Source organism: Cyprinodon tularosa, unplaced genomic scaffold, assembly GCF_016077235.1.
Source record: "Cyprinodon tularosa strain WSP-4 unplaced genomic scaffold, ASM1607723v1 ctg17, whole genome shotgun sequence".
Lineage (NCBI taxonomy): Eukaryota > Metazoa > Chordata > Actinopteri > Cyprinodontiformes > Cyprinodontidae > Cyprinodon > Cyprinodon tularosa.
In genome coordinates, this window is record NW_024038531.1 from 603,704 (window position 1) to 623,281 (window position 19,578).

Below are 19,578 nucleotides of genomic sequence, written 5' to 3' on the forward strand. Positions count from 1 at the left end.
ACTAACCTCTTATATTCAACCAAATAGGAGTTTAAAACCATTTGCATACAGAGAATTTGGTGGTGCAGCAGCTCAAGCAGAACCAGAGAAGTTAAACACTCTTCTGCACAGATATGAGAAGCTACAACCCTTAAACTGCTTTGCAACCATTACTTTATAATTTACTTTAAATTACGTATTTGCAACTCTGGCCTCCCAGTGAAAAATTACATAAATATTCAAGAAATGAATGAATTTCCTTACAAAATTAACATTTTAACAGGTGATCAGTTTTGTATTGAGTCTTTGCTCATTTAAGGTTGTTTATATATATTTGCTTTGAATGGAGATGCACAGATCAGAGTTTTATGCCAATTTTTATTTTTTTTTTCTGTTAAATGGCCATAGTTGTTCATAATTAAATTAGAGCTTTTTTAATTTACCCTTGTCCTTCATTGACTAATAAAGTCTGCTTAAATATACCGTATAACCCACAGGCAAACCCTATCTGGGCCTTTTCTATCTACCATTTCTAATGGGATGGGTCCCAGACATAGGGGTTAATATTTTACCTTGAGCCTCTGTTATTTGTTGATTCCGTTTTTTTGAAAGAAGTTGCAAAGGTTCTCCTCCAAGTTGCTGCTTTTCCCCTTCCCGTTGTCTGGTGCAAAATATGTATTTGTGTTTTTTTTATGAAAGCCAAGTTCTGCTTCACTCAGTAACTGAATCTGTCTCATACTTTGTCAAAAGAGGCTCATTAAACCTCTGATTTTTGTTTTTCTCAAATTTGAAACCCAGATAGACTATCCAGCTATGAATCACCTCAATAATTTTATGTCATTGGTATGGTTTTCTTATAAAGTTACATCCATCTATAACTGCTGTTTTAGTTTTAAAATACTTTTTTGTACTTTCTTAATTAGTTATCTTAAATATCAAAAGGCAAAAAGTAGTTTATTGGAAAGAAAAATTTTGGATGTAGTTCATCAATCGTTTGTCTTCATTAGTGATGATACAGACTAATTCCTTGTAGATATATATATATATATATATATGTATATGTATATATATATATATATATATATATATATACATATATTGGATATCGGAAATCTAATCCAGTGCACTTTACATGGAAATATTATTTCTTTCTTAGATTTAAACTTAGACAAACTTTATTATCATTTTGTATACAGTGTGCACAAAATGAAAATCTGTTTATACAGCTTTCCGACACGAAATAAGCTGCAGCTTAGCAGTAAAAAATGAATATTTCCATTTATAAAGTGCAGCAGTGATCAAAATGTAAACATGGTGCAAAAAGACATTGATGTGGAAGTTCAGAGCCGTGCAGAATTAGATAAATATATATGGTGCAAAAGTGCAGTAGAAGACATTTGTATTGAGTTTTATTTTAGTATAATGTTATCAGTGTGATGCAGAGTCTCGATTTGTGACATGATTTAGTTTTTCAACAGTTCAGCCATCTGATGGCGGTGGGGAAGAAGCTGTTGCAGAATCTGCTCAGCCTGCATCTAATGCTGCGAAGTCTCAGAGAGAAATTTGGGCCAATTAAAACGATGATAATCTTACGTTGCGTTTAATATTTGTAGGAATCAAAAGACTGTAAAATGTTTTGTGCTCCATCTAGACCTTAAACGTGCTTAGAAGACAGACACGGACTGTGCTGATATTTGGTCGTTACCATTCAGCCACAATCTGAGTGATGCAAACATTACCTGTTCAGAACTGGCAGGGTTTCAAGTTTGGGCTTTCTGATGAAACCAGCTTTTTTTTTCCACACATGGAATGATAAAAAATGTATTACAGCCTCTATTCACAACCTCCTATCATTATCACACCACATTATTCAGAGAGCTTTGATAGCCTTGTTGTGGAGACTTTACAGCCCTGTTTGTAATCTTTTTTTCTCTCTTTCATGTGTTTTTATCTCTCATTCCTTTTTCCCCGTCCCAAGATATTGCCATAATCTGTTTTCGTCAGTCTCTCTTCTCAATCCGATGTGGGGACGAGCTTTCGCTTGTTCAGGAGCAGATGTTCCTCCTTGACAGCATTGACATGAACACAAGGGCCTTTGTTCTGTTTGGATAAAATACCTCCCAATAAAGCAGCTGAAATGAGGTTGTTTACTACCACTAATCTTCCTATCTTGGAAGGTTTGTACTTTGCTGGACCGCTCCTCTGAGATCCATGCAAATGTTGACTGTTGTCATTAGATTTGATCTTTTTATGGTTGCCTCTTCAGATGCAAACGACTGCACAGCATCTGTTGTGCACGCATGTGGGTTCTTTGCTTTGTTGAGTTTTAGCATTCAGTACTGTCTCAAAAAAAAAATAAAGAACTTAAGATATTTTTAGCATTTGTTTTTACAATAAAGCAAGGATAGCTGCTTTTGTTGAACACCAAAACTATTAAACTGTTGATTCACTGCCTGCGTGTTCAGGGATGGAAGGTTACAAACAACATCACTGCCCAGAATATTAATCTCTAAATATATCCATGCACATGTGATTTAAATGGCTTCATATGTTTGGAACATTATAAACGAGTTTATAAGGGAGTTCTTAGTGCTGCACATGTGTAGAAATTAAACAATTGAGTAAAAAAAATTTTCCTCCATATTTAGCCCATGATTTGCATTCTAAATGTTCTATCCGTCCATCTATCTAACTACCTACATAGACAGATAGGTTTATACTTTATTGTTCCCACAGGGAAATTTGCCTTGGATATCGTACACTATGCAATGCTGCTTCAACTACCAAATGCTCTACAAACAATAAATCTCATCTGAACACCGGATAAACAAATTTTGCAAGATAAATGCATTTTAAAAATGTTTAAAAAAAAACAAACCACTTTGTTTTCAAGTTTGAAGACGTTTGGCTTCCCATTCAGGAACCTTTTTCAATTGAAAATGTCAGAATTAGCGTTGAATTCCAAGCTTTATAGATTAGACTGAAACAAAGTTGTCTTTTGGTTTAGAAAACATGCAAATTGAACCGGAAGGACGGGTCTGCCTGCTTAGTAATGGGGAGTTGTTGAGATCTACGTTAGCCTGCAATACCCGATACTGGTCTATGCCTCTGAAAGGGGAGTCGTTACGGGCATTGTTGGCCTGGCTGACCAGAAGGAATAGACTCTATCGCTGCATTGTAGGTTTTTGAGAGCTGAAACCTGAGTCCATCCCTTCTGTTTAACGTTAATTCTGACATTTGGAATTGAAAAAACTTCCTGGATGGGAAGCAAAACGTCTTCAAACTTGGAAAGAAAGTCCAGTGGATTGTTTTTTTTTTACTTTTTTGGAATGACTATGACCTTAATGACTGAGAATCTTCACCAAGATTAAAGCTTCATGTTAAGAACTACTCTCTTTAGAGCAGAAAGACAAACACTTAAACTAATATTAGTTTGAGTGAGATGTTTAACAGCAAAGCTAGACAAAGCCTAAAGGAGAAAAACAAAAAAGCATCCATTCATATGCCAGCTGATCTCGGAGCAAACAGGTCTGTTAGAGAAACCAAGTAATCCTTTCCTCTGCTGCATTCTCAGGCTAAGGGAGACACCTGTTATAGCCCTTCAATATGCAAGTCTCATTGAAGTAAGATGTAAAAACCTCTAAAAATGGTAATTAGGACCCCCTAAACTGAAATAGATTGATTTAAATGGACTTGAAAAGCAGGAAAAATTCCAAGTACCATTCTTTGTGTCTACGATTTGCTAAAAGAACATAAAAACTGAAGAACAAAAATTAAAAGGAGTTGATCAAATAAGAATTTGTTGATATGATTGGACTGTTTTAGAGTTAGATATCTATTATACCAGTAGGTGATATGCTACCATTTGTCTTGACAGGTTATGTGCTGTGAAATATCGTTATATGAATAAAGTTAAATGAGCTGGTTGGAAATCTTTCATGCTATTCATTCACTGTCATTGCTTACATGTGGAAACTACGGTTTGATATGATTTTGATGTGTCTGAGTGATTGATGCGGATTCTTTTGGATGGTTGGTCTTCCCATCAGACTCCCATCCTCTCTAGATTGATGCATGCACTCATAAACTGCTCTAATAAATGTTTAAACCAGCCTCCTGATACAGACAAACCTGACGGGTCACATGCTGATGAGAGTGTCTGTGGGTCAGGGCTGTGAATTGTGAATTATTTTACTTCTCCATGAAAGGTTTGTTTTGATGCCCTTTCACCTTGATTGACTGTTGCATTCAGTTGAATTACATTAAATATGCATTAGCCTTTCACTAAGGGGTTTGACTTTACCAAGGATTGGCTTCACTTTGGCTATTGCAGTCCTGATTTTGAAGTTTCTAATTTGACCTATGCACCCATAACCTCAGTTATCATTATTTTGGTGTTTCAAACAATAACGTTTTAAAGCATATGCATGTTTTTTCGGCTTCTTGGAAGTTTCTTTGTGGCACGTTTCCTTTCAACCCACTTTAAAGACTTCTGTTTTTTTATATGTAGAGTTTAGAAAACAATTCTCATTATCTTGTTCTGTTCAGGCAGACAGCTCTTGCAGGATATTTAATAACTTTTTATTTCTGTGGCGTTCTCAAACTACCTGCCTTTTAGTTTCCCTATGAACATTTTAGGGCTGCAACTAACGATTATTTTGAAAATCGATGAATCGGCCAATTATTTTTTCGATTAATCGATGAATCGGACACAAAATATTTTTTTTATATTAACCTCTTCATTCCAAAATAAAAATTTTAGACAGAACAAACAAGCACGCAAGTACAGGTTTCTCATTAACTGTACTGGTGCAATATGAAAAATAAATGTTTGTGTTAAAACTACGCAAACTTACATGAGAAATGTAGCTGTACATCCACAAAATATAGGGTATTTTGTTTCATAAAGCGCAAAAAGAGACAGGCATTTTTGTTTTTTAAAGCCCCTAAGGGGTTCAAACAATAGCCCCCCCCATTTCAACAAATGAGGTTTTTATAGACTAGAAGAGTTCTGCCTTTTAAGACAGGAAAGTATAGCAGTTAAAGTTGCTACTTGAGAAAATACTGAACCCTAGAGATAAAAATAGCCCTGTGATTCAAATTATAAATTGTATTTGGAATAAAAATGAGAGAACTAGGGGTGCTAAAAAACACATCCTCCAAAGACAGATATTTACATGGGAATGTGGCAGATAATTAATTGACATATTACTGATCTGGCTGGATTTTATTCTGCTTTACTTCCATAAATTGCAGGATCTACTTTTCTTTATCTTTGCCAGAAGATTTAAACTTTAAAAGCCTTGCCCTCATAATTTGCAAATTAATTTATTTATAAAGAAAATATAAACGCTGCTTAAGCTAATTCAAATGAAATTAAAAGTAAAATAAGAAGCCAACCTTATCACTGTCTGTAACCTACTAACAAGCTAAGGAAAGCATCAGATGAGCTACCTGAGAAACTAACGTAACGTTTCCCCACTTTAAAATGAAACAAACATGGTTACTCATCCTGCTGATCAGCTCTCTTCACTGCCATTGAAGGCCCCAACGTGTTTTCTTTTCAGGTGCTGCGTCATAACAGTGGTGCTTCTGTGCCATGTTCATTTGTTTTTACAAAAGTTGCATGTTACGACTTTTTTCACTTTACAAAGCGCAGGCTATTTTAATTATTGTGATCAATTTGCGCCGTCAATCCCGGGGCATGCGCGCTTCATTTGCAGTCTGGACGCTGAGGGTAAACTCCTCACTAAAATCCTGCGGCTCTGACTGCCCCGCTGAGAGGGATTCCTGTGGGAGAGAGAGAAAGGCGTTGGGATGGGGGAGGCGCCCCACGGCAGCAGCTGCCGCTGGAGGAGAAGAGTAGGAACGATACATGCTTTCACGTAAGAGTCTCCAAAAGCCGCCAGTGACACCGAAAAAAGTCGCCAGATTTGTCGCTAGTAGCTTTTTAAAGAAATAGTCGCTGGAGGGGTCTGAAAAGTCGCTGAGTTGTCAACACTGCAACTGCGGCGCTGACTCGCTCCGCCATATTTTTTTTCTTCCCCGGGATGACGGCGGCGGCGGATGAAGCATTAATCGCGCGACACAACTAATCGATGATTAAATTCGTTGCCAACGCTTTTAAAAGTCGATTTTTATAGATTTTATCGATTCGTTGTTGCAGCCCTAGAACATTTGAATTGACTCACAACGAAACAGGAAAAGTAAACATGAAGCTTTGAGCAAGAATTTCTACAGAAACAAAATTACAAATATTTAGGAAAGAAATATTAAAAACTTTATTACTTTCTCAAGGTAATTAAATCACATTATTTCATATTTTTAGATCCAGTTTTGCATAAGTTCATTTATAATTTATTAGTAGTCACTGTAATAAGTTTAGGCAGTTGTAAAATATAAGCAGAGGGAGGTTCTTCTCCAGTTTATTTCCTCCTTGAGGTTAGATTGTTTTCTGTCTTCCTCTGTCCTCCTTGCGTTCTGACTTTGTTGTCTTCTTTGGTTCTAAAAGAGACACCAGTGTATTAGAAGACTCAGGGCATTCCTCACCGTGCTCCCCCTAATCACCAGACCACTAGCAGGTTTATCATAATTAACAGATCAAAGAAGTGGAAAAAAGGGCAGTCATACATTATTAAACAGACACTGTGTGAATATGTGTACGTTAAGCCTGTAAGTAATAAAAAAAACTCAACTGATCTAATTTAGAAGAGCTTCCATAATTAATCAGTCTATTAAGAAAATGCAGGAGATTTTTTTTTGTGTGCCTTTTTTGTTTCTTACTACAGTGAGTAGTCAGAAACACAAACACGCAGGCTTGCATTCAGGAGAAGATTAAGGTCAGAAAAGGCTGAAGAGGCTTTCTGCATTCCATGCATTTTCCGTTTGCAGGAATAAGTATGCAGACTTCACACAGTCTTTCAAATGGAAAATGCCAGACTTATTCTTTAATATTGTGTGGAAGGCTCAAGAGTCAACAGCAAATATTCAGAGATAACTTTATTTTTCTTTGGTTCTGGAGCAGGTGGGAAATTTAATCAAGTTCATCTGTCTTTTCAACACTGATTTTTTTTTTTTTTTTATCATTTTGCAGCAGAAGATCAACTAATAATGCTACCATAATCTCTCTTTTACATGTGGAAAAATAACACAAATTCAACAAATATTTAGCATTAAGATAAGGGATAAAATTCTATTTGCTACTGTTATCATTTTATTATTTGTCAGTATTTTGACATATACAAATAAGAGAATAAAATTAAGTTGGTAATCATTTTATAAACCAAAATAAAGAACAATTTGAATTGAAATCTATATGGATGCTTTTTTCTTTTAGTGTCTGCTAACACGGACACCCAGCAGACATTTTAAAAGATGCCCTAGTTTAAAGCTGGTGAAAATAGTTGTAAAATAGCAAATTAACACCGTTTGAATTTTATAGTTGTCATAAATATACCTGCTGTTTGGTTTTGATTCTCTCTGTAAAGCAGCCTGACACGCTAATGATGGGTAGTTAACCCTTAGCAGGTACTGTTAAAATCTTAAACTCCCCCCATCCCTAATGACAGAAAATGTTCCCTTCCTAAAAATGGCAGTCAGTAAGTTTGGATTGTTTTAACCCTGCTCATTTTCAAATGATCTAATCTATGTTAAACATTACAATAACTAACAGCAATTCTCCCATATTCTCTTTCAGTTATCTATCCTAAGGGGTACGCTCCAGTATCCCTTTGTTCTATTGGAGCCTTACCATCTTAGACATTAACATCTGCATTAAGTATTTGCCTCATTGTGTTGTCAGCTGGAAAAAGAGAAAGTTTTCCCTGAACACCTGAGGAACCTGGCGTTCTGCTGGCCGCCACATCTTTAACCCTTCATCACCTGAAAAATAAAGATCAATCAAACAGAAGAAAGGCAAAACTCTGTCCTATATGCACCTCATTTATAAACTAGTCATCCTACAAGTCACGCATGATTGTGAACTGTAGGGCTTGTGACTTAAACTTAGACATACTTTATGAACTTTATTATCAATTTCAATACATGCAGTTTTTTCAACTGTGAATACGTTTGGCAGTGAAATTTCCATTTATAAAGTGCAGCAGTGATCAAAATGTAAGCAGTGTAGGAGAGACATGGTTCAAAAGGCATTGATGTGAAAGTTCAGAGCAGTGCAAAAATAAGTAATTATGGTGCAAAATGCAGAAGAACACTGAGTAATATTCTATTTAAGGGGATTTGAAAATTCGCCATGTAGTGGAAGTATGATGTTTACAGTGTGATGTAGAGTCTTGATTTTTGATTTCGATTAGAGTTTTCAACAGTGTGATTGAAGTGGGGGAAAAGCTGTTACAGATCCTGTTGGACCTGCATCGGATGCTTCGAAGTCCATGGTGGGGGTGTGAGGGGTCATTGATGATGTTATTGGCTGGGGACACGCAGCGCTGGGATGAAATGTCTTTAATTGAGGGAAGAGGAGTCCCGGTTATCCTTCCTGCTGTTCTCACCACTCTCCTCATCTTCATTCAGTCTGAGGGTCTGCAGCCTCCACACCACACAGTGAACAGCTGGTCAGAACGCTCTCTATGGTGCTTCTGTAGAAGGTGGTGAGGATGGGTGGGGGCAGGTGGGCTCTCCTTAACCTCCACAGGAAGCACAAGTGCTTTTGTGCCCTTTTGATAAGTGAGGTAGTGTTTACAGTCCAGGTGAGGGTGTCTATGATGTGAACCCCCAGGAATTAGGGTGCTGCTGACCACCTCCACAGCTGAGCTGTTGATGAGCAGTGGAGCGTGGTTAGGCTGGTTCTTCCTGAAAAAACAATGATCTCCTTCGTCTTTTCCACGTTCAGGATCAGGTTGTTGTCTCTGCACCAACTGCTCCACCTCCTCTCTGTAGTTGGGCTCATTGTTTCTGATGAGCCCTACTGCGGTAGTGTCCTCTGCAAACTTCACGATGTGAGTGATGGTGAACCTGGGGACACAGTCATGTGTCATCAAAGTGAACAGCAGGGGGTTCAGGACGCAGCCCTGAGGGGAGCCTGTGCTCTGGGTGTGCTTAGGGTGGTTAAGTTCAAATATCTCTTTTTGTGCCTGAGATGCTCCATAAGTTTATGTTCTAATTTAGAAAGGTTATATCGAGATTATTTTAAAAGTAGCCACTGGGATGTTTGTCGTTGCCCCTCACAACTACTGCAAACAAAAAAACACATATTGGGTTTAACAGACGACAGCAGGCTACATGGGCGTTGGGATACAGTCGGTTAAGCTGTGTGAAGTTCGACATATCATGTCATCTCTATTTTTCTCTGAGTTTTTGAGGAAATGTTTTGACAAGAAATTGGGCCAATGTTTGGTTCATCATTGCTGCGTCCCTTGGAGTTAGAATTCAGTTATATGCAGCTGACTGTTGATTTTCCGTTGGCGACCTTTAAAAAAAGTGACACACACTTACACTCTTTGGTCTTTAACCAAAGAACTCCTGAATAATGTAAAGGTGTTATTTTATGAGGCCAAACTTGGATGCGTCTGAACACAAGCTTGAAATGCTTCCCCTCCTTTTTCACCAGCTTCTTTTGTCATTCTCTCACATCAGCATCACAACCCTTCAATAAAGGCAGCCTTTCTTTCTCATTTTATCTCCATTCCTCATCTCTTCAGCTCCCCCTTGAATTTGCTCTCTAGGGGCCGTCATAAATCTCTGGTTAGCTGTTAAAACCATGCACATTTTAGACTAAATGGCCCCCAGCGTCTCTCTGCCTGCTGTTGGGGCTTACGGCCAATGGGCCTTTAAATGACTTAATTTCCTATCCACCTCCTGGGGGAATTTTCGGGAAGCTAAAGGCTGGTCACGGCCTGCAGAGAATGAATATCAGGAAAGCTTTGGGCTGGATGAAGCCGAGCTGAATCGAAATCACTATTCCTTTAATTGCCATTGGCAATATCCTGAATGCTGATATATACTTCAGCGTAAGGGGTTGCGTCATACGGTGGGTGGGGGGGACGTTTTCTAGACACTCCTTGACTTATAAAGGCTCTTCAGGTAACTAGAATGTTGGCTGGAAATGGACTGCTCAGTCTCCCTCTAAACTTTCATGCAAAGGATGTTCCATATCCGGGCTGTGAGTTGCCAGGATAACGTGCAGCAGTACCAAGATTCATGCAGCAAACTTGTCATCCATCTTAGGAACGCTTAGACTTGACAGTCATAGTGGAGGAAGGCCAAATCTCAAACTGTTTTCCCACAATATAGATTTTGACTGGAATTGTCGCATAAAAGTCATTGTATGTTGAAGCCTTCAGAGTTTACTTTCACTGCAAGGGCCCAATTGTTTTAATGTTCTGAAAAGCAAACCTTACACCAAAAATTTCGCAGGACTTTACGTACTTAACAATGTGACACTCATATGCAGTCGATCTAGTAACCTGACTCCCCAGCAAGCCGCAAACCAGAACTCCGTTGATGTAATTTGGCAATGGAGAACGGATCGTCACTCCAGAGAACGCGTCTCCACTGCTCTAGAGTCCAGTGGCGGCGTGCTTTACACCACCGCATCCGACGCTTTGCATTGCACTTGGTGATGTATGGCTTGGATGCAGCTGCTCGACCATGGAAACCCATTCCATGAAGCTCTCTGCGCACTGTTCTTGAGCTAATCTGAAGGCCACATGAAGTTTGGAGGTCTGTAGTGATTGACTCTGCAGAAAGTTGGCGACCTCTTCGCACTATGCGCGTCAGCATCCGCTGACCCCGCTCCGTCAGTTTACGTGGCCTACCTCTTCGTGGCTGAGTTGCTGTCGTTCCCAAACACTTCCATTTTCTTATAATACAGCTGACAGTTGACTGTGGAATATTTAGGAGCGAGGAAATTTCACGACTGGATTTGTTGCACAGGTGGCATCCTATCACAGTTCCACGCTGGAATTCACTGAGCTCCTGAGAGCGACCCATTCTTTCACAAATGTTTGTAAAAACAGTCTGCATGCCTAGGTGCTTGAATTTATACACCTGTGGCCATGGAAGTGATTGGAACACCTGATTCCAATAATTTGGATGGGTGAGCAAATACTTTAGGCAATATAGTGTATAGAACATATGCATCTTTAATGGGAAAATGTTTCATTTAAACATTTAAAAAAAAATTTTTTTAATGCAAAACGAGTTTTTCCACTAAAAAGTATTTTTTGTGCCTGCCTCTGCTGAGGTGTTAAAGGCCCGGGTTTCCCTCCGCCTGTCTGCATTATTGGATCTGGCATCTCTCATCTCTCTCTTGACTGCATAGATTCTCTTTAAGGTTTAGGTCAGGCCAGTTTAGTGGTGATACCTTGCTCATTAAACCAGGTATTGGTACTTTTGGCAGCGTATGCAGGCAGCAAGTCCTGCTGGAAAATGAACGCTGTGTCTCTATAAAGCTTGTCAGCAAAGGAAAGTACCGAATTATTCCCTGGTAAATTGCTGCGCTGACTTTGCACTAAAGAAAACAGTGCAGCAGTACCAGGAGATGACATGGCAGCTTAAATTATCACTAACTCTGGAAACTAAACATTAGACTAAGGCTGGATGATTTAGCAGAAATCTAAATCGTGATTTTTTTTTTTCTTTTTTGCCAATATTGTAATTTTATTCTGATTTTCCTGTGCACTAAACACAAGCATGTTTTGTTGCCCTTGGCTTTACTTCACTCCAGGGTTTCATTGTTTTAATGGTTTTGAAAGCTAACTTGTACAGCAATAATTGTCGCAGGACTTTATTGTTATGTTAAAAATGTGACTTTTACTCATATGCATGGATCTGCTAACCTGACTCCGCCAGATGGATTTGCTCCGCATATCCATCTGGAAACTTTCCGTTGAAGTAATTTTGGGAAGGGGCTAAAATACTGGTTAGCTGATTGGCCAATGTTGGTGATAGACAGGCCAAATAAACCAATCAGATCAACGAAGCATATGACGTAACAGAGCGACGACAAAAAGGAGCTAAATGATAGATCAAACTCTTGCCTAAACCAGTCGGGAGAAGAGCAAAAACATATTTTCCTCTGAGAAAAGCCTCCAGAGCAGTGTTTTGCTCTTCTTTCAGCGAAGAAATACTCTGTAATTCTGATAAAACTTGCTCAATAGCCACGCTAACGCTAGTTTCATCGGCTGAAGCCGCCATGTTCTTTAGACTGAACTGTCGCGCTTCTCGTTGCGTCACACCTCAACCCGCCTCAAAGCCAACGCTGATTGGACGTTCGTTTGGTGAAAGGCTCCAAATTTTCTTCAAAGGAGAGTCTCCAGACTGATTAGCGAGTGAAATCTTGAAAGCTCGCGAGATCAGAATGGTCTCACGAGGCTATGGATCTGCATGTTAGATTCAGTTTTCTCTTTTCTTCTTTGGTGCTGCAAACCCACTTTCAGCATATTACTGCCCCTTAAAGGGCTAGAGTGAGAAAGTCAGTGTCTACTTTTGCTAAATGCAATGTGTGGGATTTGAAAGTTATGATTACTTATATTTTGACTGTATTTCAAAGCAAATAATTGCCCAGTGCTCCATTTAACAAGTTCAGGTTTTTGGGTTACAGCCTCAGTTATTGTTTCAATGTTGTCTTTATTTCAGAAGTGGCTAAACAGAATGAATACACCACTGTAGCTCATATCTTAAACACATCTTTGTGTTGTGACTCTTAATGCAGTGTCTCCATGCACCTGGCTTTGCATACCTGCAAATGGTGTAGTGATCCTGTTCCTTTTGCACCTTTTTTTAGCCCAGTTTTTCCTTCCACTCAACTTTTTAAATCTGCATGGATGCAGGGGTGCTTTATAAGTAGCTAGATTCTTTAGATTTTTTTGTCAGACCCCATTAGGGATGCAGGATATATCTCATTGACATCTATATCTGCTGATGTTAGTGATTTTAAACATAGGTATATGGCTAATAAGTAAAACTGCAATTTTTAACAGCTGATGGTCATGGGATAGGTCATGTAATGTTTGTTTGGTCATGCTACAGTGATAGAGCCACAGCACAGGACTCTGGCTGTTTAACTAAAGCAGTGTAAGCACTCTGCCCCTTTTTTCACTGTGTCCAAATGGTAGGGAAATCAGCCATAACGGCAATATTAATATTTATACAGGCCCAAATTTTTCTATCAGTGCGTCCCCAGACTCCAATTATTTACTGAAGCATTTCTGTGTTAAAATATTTTTATTTCTTTAATACATTTTAATCTTGATTTCTTGAAAACCGTTTTTTTCCAACTCACAGTCAACAGAAAATTATGCTTTCAATATACTGCAATGTGGAAAATGACACTAGATAATGTACGTTTTGCTTTTTAACTGACATGACTGAAACAGAATGAATTTATTGATCATTTTCTCCATAAATTTTCTAAGGCTTTAAACAGATTTCTACTGTGTCTAAGAGTGCAAAAATATGTAACCTAAAAAAAAAGGGGACATGTTGTAATCCTGTCTGTTTTACAGCATATCAAAGCATTGCATTTCTAAATGGTGCTAGGCCATCCCACGAGGAGAGGAAAAATGTTGACCTCTACACCTCGATTTAAATGCGGCCAAGCTTAACCAGATTGACTTATTAAGTCCCAGCCTTCAGAGCTCCACATTTCGCCGTCCTCTGTGTCAGGAGGTCTTGTGCTACACATGCTATGATCGCTCAAACGATGTAATTAGATTCGCCATTAGCATGAAATATTTATTTGAGAGAAAATATGAATTTATTTTTCAGTCTTTCCTTTAAGCTTGTATTTATTTTTTCAGTTAGACATTTATGGCTTCATTTTTAGATATTTTTTGGTATTTACTATATTTCTAGTCTTTCTACCAAGGTGAATCTGTCTGCTCTGTACCCTCATCCATTTGTAAGCCCTGAGCATCGGGAGATGTTTGTTATTCCTTCCTAGACGTCACATATCAGTCCATGAGTGTCACATGGCACGTTTAGGGGCTAAACTGATGCCCTCAAGGGCATGTTGTCATTTCAAAAGTACTGAAGGACGGGCATACAGACGCTGACCCCCAGAAAGTTGAATAAAATAAGATGTATGCTGTGGAAATGGAAGAGCGGATTTACCACTGGCACGTATTTTTGTATGATGAAAATAAATTGGTGTACAAATTCAGACGGCTAAGCGACTGTGTGCCGCAGTAGAAGCGCATGAATGCTGGGGTGACGGACTCAAATGGAGACTTTTGTCTGCTGGGTCAAGAGGCGAGCATAGTGGAGATAACTTGACCTGTACTCTGGGCACACTTGAACATTTCTGACTGAATCGATTAAAAGCGTGGGACTTTAATTTCAGCCACACAATCAATATGTGGCCCGTCCTCTGGCCAGGAACTAGAATGGATGGATTTTGTTCATGTTTTTATCCTTGAGACTATTGATACAATAATAAACGTTTTTCTTAAACCTGCATTTAGAGTATGGATAAGCACCATCTTTTTATCTTATCTTTATTGTCTTAAGGCTTAAAAAAAGGTTAGAAACAAAAAGAATAGAATTTGTATCTAGTTCCTTTAGTTAATTCCAGTCTGATCACACAATGAGTTTTTTTTTTTTTTTTTTATTAGATTTTTTTTTCCTAATTGATAATCTAAATACATTGAAGGAAGACTTTATAGAGGGAAACTAAAATAAAAATAAACTATGGATATTTCATATATAGTTATCTTATATCTGTGGTCTAAAATGGCTGAAATCATATTACCGTAATTTTCGGACTATAAGCCACAACTTTTTCCCCATTTTTCGACCTTGCAGCTTATATAACAATGCGGCTTATCTATAGACTTTTACAGCTAACGGCCACTACGGTAATAGCTAAATCTATGGATTTTACCATCCACCATGTTGATGTCACATTTGCTTCAACACACAAGTACGGTAGCCACGCGTGCGGGAATGCGAAGGTCCTCGGGAAGCAGACTTCTACTGCGAGTGGTACGAGACAGAACGACAGCGAAAAGACGAAAATTGCGAGCGCAAGACAGTTTGTGTTAAACATAAAAAACCTGCGGTTTATAGTCCGGTGCGGCTTGTATATGTACAAATCATGCAATTTAGCTTCTGTGGCTTATATTCAGTTGCGGCTAATAGTCCGAAAATTACGGTAACAATTTTTGATACTCAAAAAAAAGATTTTTTCAGCATTTGTTGCTTCTTTCTCTCTTTTGCGTGGACTGAATTGGGTGAAATTAATTTTATTCTTCTCTGCTCAGGAAGTGGTTGGTTTTAATTTCAAACTAAAAGTTCCTTAGGCAAATGTTTTTGTTTTTCTTAAATTGCTTAACATTTTCCCCCTTTTCTACTTTTTTGTATTGTTGCTGCTTCTTGGCTTGGACTACCCTGAAAAAAAAGAGATTTTTAATCTCACTTGAACTCAATCATGGCAGAAAAACACTTCAATACAAACACACAGTTTCATCTATGCATTCGTCACCATTCCACGATTCATATTTCTTTTATCTTTCCATTTATTGGTTTATATCAGTTTGATTGTCTGTGAATCCATTCTATTGTTTGGGCAGCCATCCGTCTGTCCATCCATCTGTAGGCTCTGTTATATTTTTTTATATAATGAATTCCTTCCATTTGTTTGTCCATCCAAAATTCTTGTAAACCTGATAAACAACATTACTATAAACTCTTTATTTTTTTATTTACGGTTACTGATCATTATTGGTTTTATGGACCCTGAAAGACTCTTCTAAACAGAAGACATCACCTGTCCAACTCAGATTGAGTTTACTCATCAGCTCTCTGGAGAGTCTGGTTAATGTACTGTAAACTGTAATAAAACCGCTATAAAACAGCTCCCTACCGCTCTTCTCCTCCTTCATTTTAACTCCTGTAAAAGTGTCCCCAGTTAATAGGACTGTGTTCGTTAACAAGCTTGTGAAGTCCTCGTCAGCAGCATTATCACAGTGACACACAGGCACGCATGGTTTTATCAGACCTCTCTGTGGCAGCAACGGCAGACAGCTCTGCAATTAGTGACTCAGAGAGGAAGGCAAAGAGGCACACAGCATTATTACACATTGCCAGCCGTGTCTCAACTCCAAGAATACCAATATATTGGCTGGTGTTCAGACAGAAGCACATACATTTATACCTGTTGGCTCCGAAGTACGCTCTGCCTGAGACCTTGTGCTGTGTAAAGGGTGCGCAGAGTGCTGCTTTCCCCATCATTACCAGTTGTGCTTGCTTTGGCATTGTAGAAGAGGGCAGCCGGGCTTGGCCAGCAGTCACAGCAATTTACAGGTCTGTCAGAGAGAAAGAGGTCCACCAGATGAGAGAATTAAAGAGCGTTTAGAGCTGTGAAATAGATGGGAAGAATAAGCTGCCGGTTGACATATGATGTGTACATGTTGACCTTCTTGCAGCATTTTTATCGTGCATTCGCTTTAATATGCAGCACTCGAGTACAGAAACTCTGGGCCTGTTGGTTTGGCAAGATGTGTGCATAATGCTGGGCTTAATAGAAGATTTATCAACATTTTAGTAACAGGCTGTCTGAGCAGTACTAGATACAATCAGGATTTATGCTTAGTGCCATAATAATCTCCTTTTAGACATTATTTTCTATGGCCTCGAAGAGAAAAGCAGAGGGGAAGACTCATCGGTGTTCCTTTTCTTGTTGATATTACTAATATAATCCCATTTGTAGACCTTTCTCTGCCAGGGAAGGCTAAAAAAAAATCGTTGTTGCTTTTCCAAAGTGATACAGGGTCAATTCCAGTTGGCTCTCAGTGCTGGTCACTGAGACAGAAAGTGTCGAGGCCAGCCGGCTAAAGCTACAAAACAAACAGTGCTAAAATAAATAGATGTCTGTGACAGTACTGTTGAAATCAGTGCTCAGAGACTGACTGCAGACTAACGGTAGCCCTTCTGTATGGAGAGATATTTGTGCCATCGGTTTGAGCGCGCAGGAACCAATCCGAGCGCGCAGTGAGACAACACGCGCGCGCGCAAAACCGGTCTGGCGCGCGCTCAACTCTGAAAAACCCTCTCAACACACTGTTCTCGCGCTCAGTTTCATCTCTGCGCGTGCTCGAATCCGTCTCTGCTCGCGCTTGCTCTCCTGCTCTCTCTCTGCGCTCAACACCAGCTGTGCGCTCGGCTGTTTCTCCGCTCGCTCGACTCTCTGCGCTCGCAACTTCAGCAATGTATGTAAATGAACCATACCATCAGCCAATCACACCCAGCTTCTTTTCATCCAATGAAAGCATTCCTTCCTTCTTCTTCTTTTCTATCATGGCGGTTCGCAAGCAACTTCAAGGTGCATACCGCCACCTACTGTTCATGAGTGTGTAGCAACATTGTTTTACATCTATTAAATTCTATTTTTTAATTTTGCATTCTGAAGATAACTAAATAATGCTTTCCTTAATCTATAAACATCCTTTATATTTCCTTTATTTCCCAATAATCCTTTAAGACTCCATTCTTGGCCTGTCATTTCAACTACTCTTCTCAATTTTTCCCTTTCAGGTTCATATGTTTTACAGTTCATTAATATGTAAGCATTCGTTCCAAATACTACATCCGGTTAGATGAAAAAAAAATAAATAAATAAATAAAAACACAATCAGGAAAATCAAACTACTCTTACAGTTATTTTGTCAACATTCCTAAGATAGTACTATAAAATATCTTGAATTATCTCAAATAAACTTCAGTAAAACAGTTATTAGATCATTGCCTCATCCATCTCTTTTACCTGCTATTGACATGGATTTAAATTTGCTGTTTTAAAAGAAAAATAAGGAGGATATTTCAGGTTCCAGTATGGTTCAACAGTATATAGATAATGTTTTGGATCATATTGGCCTTACTCTTAGCTTTTGTGGCGGGTGTTTCTTCTTTTTGTTGTTTTTTATGGAGGTTGGCAAACAACAATTACCGCCACCAACTGAAAAATCCTGTTTATCAAATTATTCTTTTTAATATATATAATAAAGAATAACCCTCTTATTTAGAGTCCATCTGTAAAAGGTCTTCTAAATAATAATTGTTAAATTTCAGATCAGGTCTGCTGTCTGAATAATTGCGTTTAAATTAATATAACGGTCGCTGATCTAAAATCAGAGCAAACTAAACTTCTTAATGGAACGATTTCTTCAATCCATTGTAAGGCCAATATGATCCAAAACATTTCTCCTTTGTAGGCTGAATTCCATCACTGATTCTTTTACCCGATTTAAAAATAAATTATGAAACTAAAACAAAACACCATTCCTAATATTGGAATATTTTGAAGCATCCATAAAAAATTTAACATATCCATAATATTTTTTATCTATATATTGTTGAACCATACTGGAACCTGAAATATCCTCCTTATTTTTCTTTTAAAACATCAAATTTAAATCCATGTCAATAGCAGGTAAAAGAGATGGATGAGGCAATGATCTAATAACTGTTTTACTGAAGTTTATTTGAGATAATTCAAGATATTTTATAGTACTATCTTAGGAATGTTGACAAAATAACTGTAAGAGTTGTTGGATTTTCCTGATTGTGTTTTTATTTATTTATGTATTTTTTTTCATCTAACCGGATGTAGTATTTGGAACGAATGCTTACATATTAATGAACTGTAAAACATATGAACCTGAAAGGGAAAAATTGAGAAGAGTAGTTGAAATGACAGGCCAAGAATGGAGTCTTAAAGGATTATTGGGAAATAAAGGAAATATAAAGGATGTTTATAGATTAAGGAAAGCATTATTTAGTTATCTTCAGAATGCAAAATTAAAAAATAGAATTTAATAGATGTAAAACAATGTTGCTACACACTCATGAACAGTAGGTGGCGGTATGCACCTTAAAGTTGCTTGCGATCCGCCATGATAGAAAAGAAGAAGAAGAAGGAAGGAATGCTTTCATTGGATGAAAAGAAGCTGAGTGTGATTGGCTGATGGTATGGTTCATTTACATACATTGCTGAAGTTGCGAGCGCAGAGAGTCGAGCGAGCGGAGAAACAGCCGAGCGCACAGCTGGTGTTGAGCGCGGAGAGAGAGCAGGTCGAGCGAGCGCGAGCAGAGACGGATTCGAGCACGCGCAGAGATGAAACTGAGCGCGAGAGTTGAGCGCGCGCCAGACCGGTTTTGCGCGCGCGCGTGTTGTCTCACTGCGCGCTCGGATTGGTTCCTGCGCGCTCAAACCGATGGCACAAATATCTCTCCATAAGCGCACAGCTGGTGTTGAGCGCGGAGAGAGAGCAGGTCGAGCGAGCGCGAGCAGAGACGGATTCGAGCACGCGCAGAGATGAAACTGAGCGCGAGAACAGTGTGTTGAGAGGGTTTTTCAGAGTTGAGCGCGCGCCAGACCGGTTTTGCGCGCGCGCGTGTTGTCTCACTGCGCGCTCGGATTGGTTCCTGCGCGCTCAAACCGATGGCACAAATATCTCTCCATACTTCTGTCCCCTCAGAGAACAAACAAAGGAACAATTGTTGACTAGAAAATGGCCTTAAAAACACAACATTCTTACTCCAGAGTCCCACTTATGTTTAAATTCTAGCAAAGTCATTTTTACACTATTTGCTTCTGTATGTCCTCCAAAATATATCATTAAACTGTACCAAGTTGTATATTAA

General features: G+C 38.7%; 1 protein-coding gene across 3 annotated transcripts in view; it reads left to right on the plus strand.

Annotated features, from left to right (window-relative positions):
• enox2 (ecto-NOX disulfide-thiol exchanger 2) overlaps positions 1-19,578 on the plus strand; it is a 321,929-nt gene that overhangs the window by 188,118 nt on the left and 114,233 nt on the right. The gene's annotated exons all lie outside the window — the stretch shown is intronic.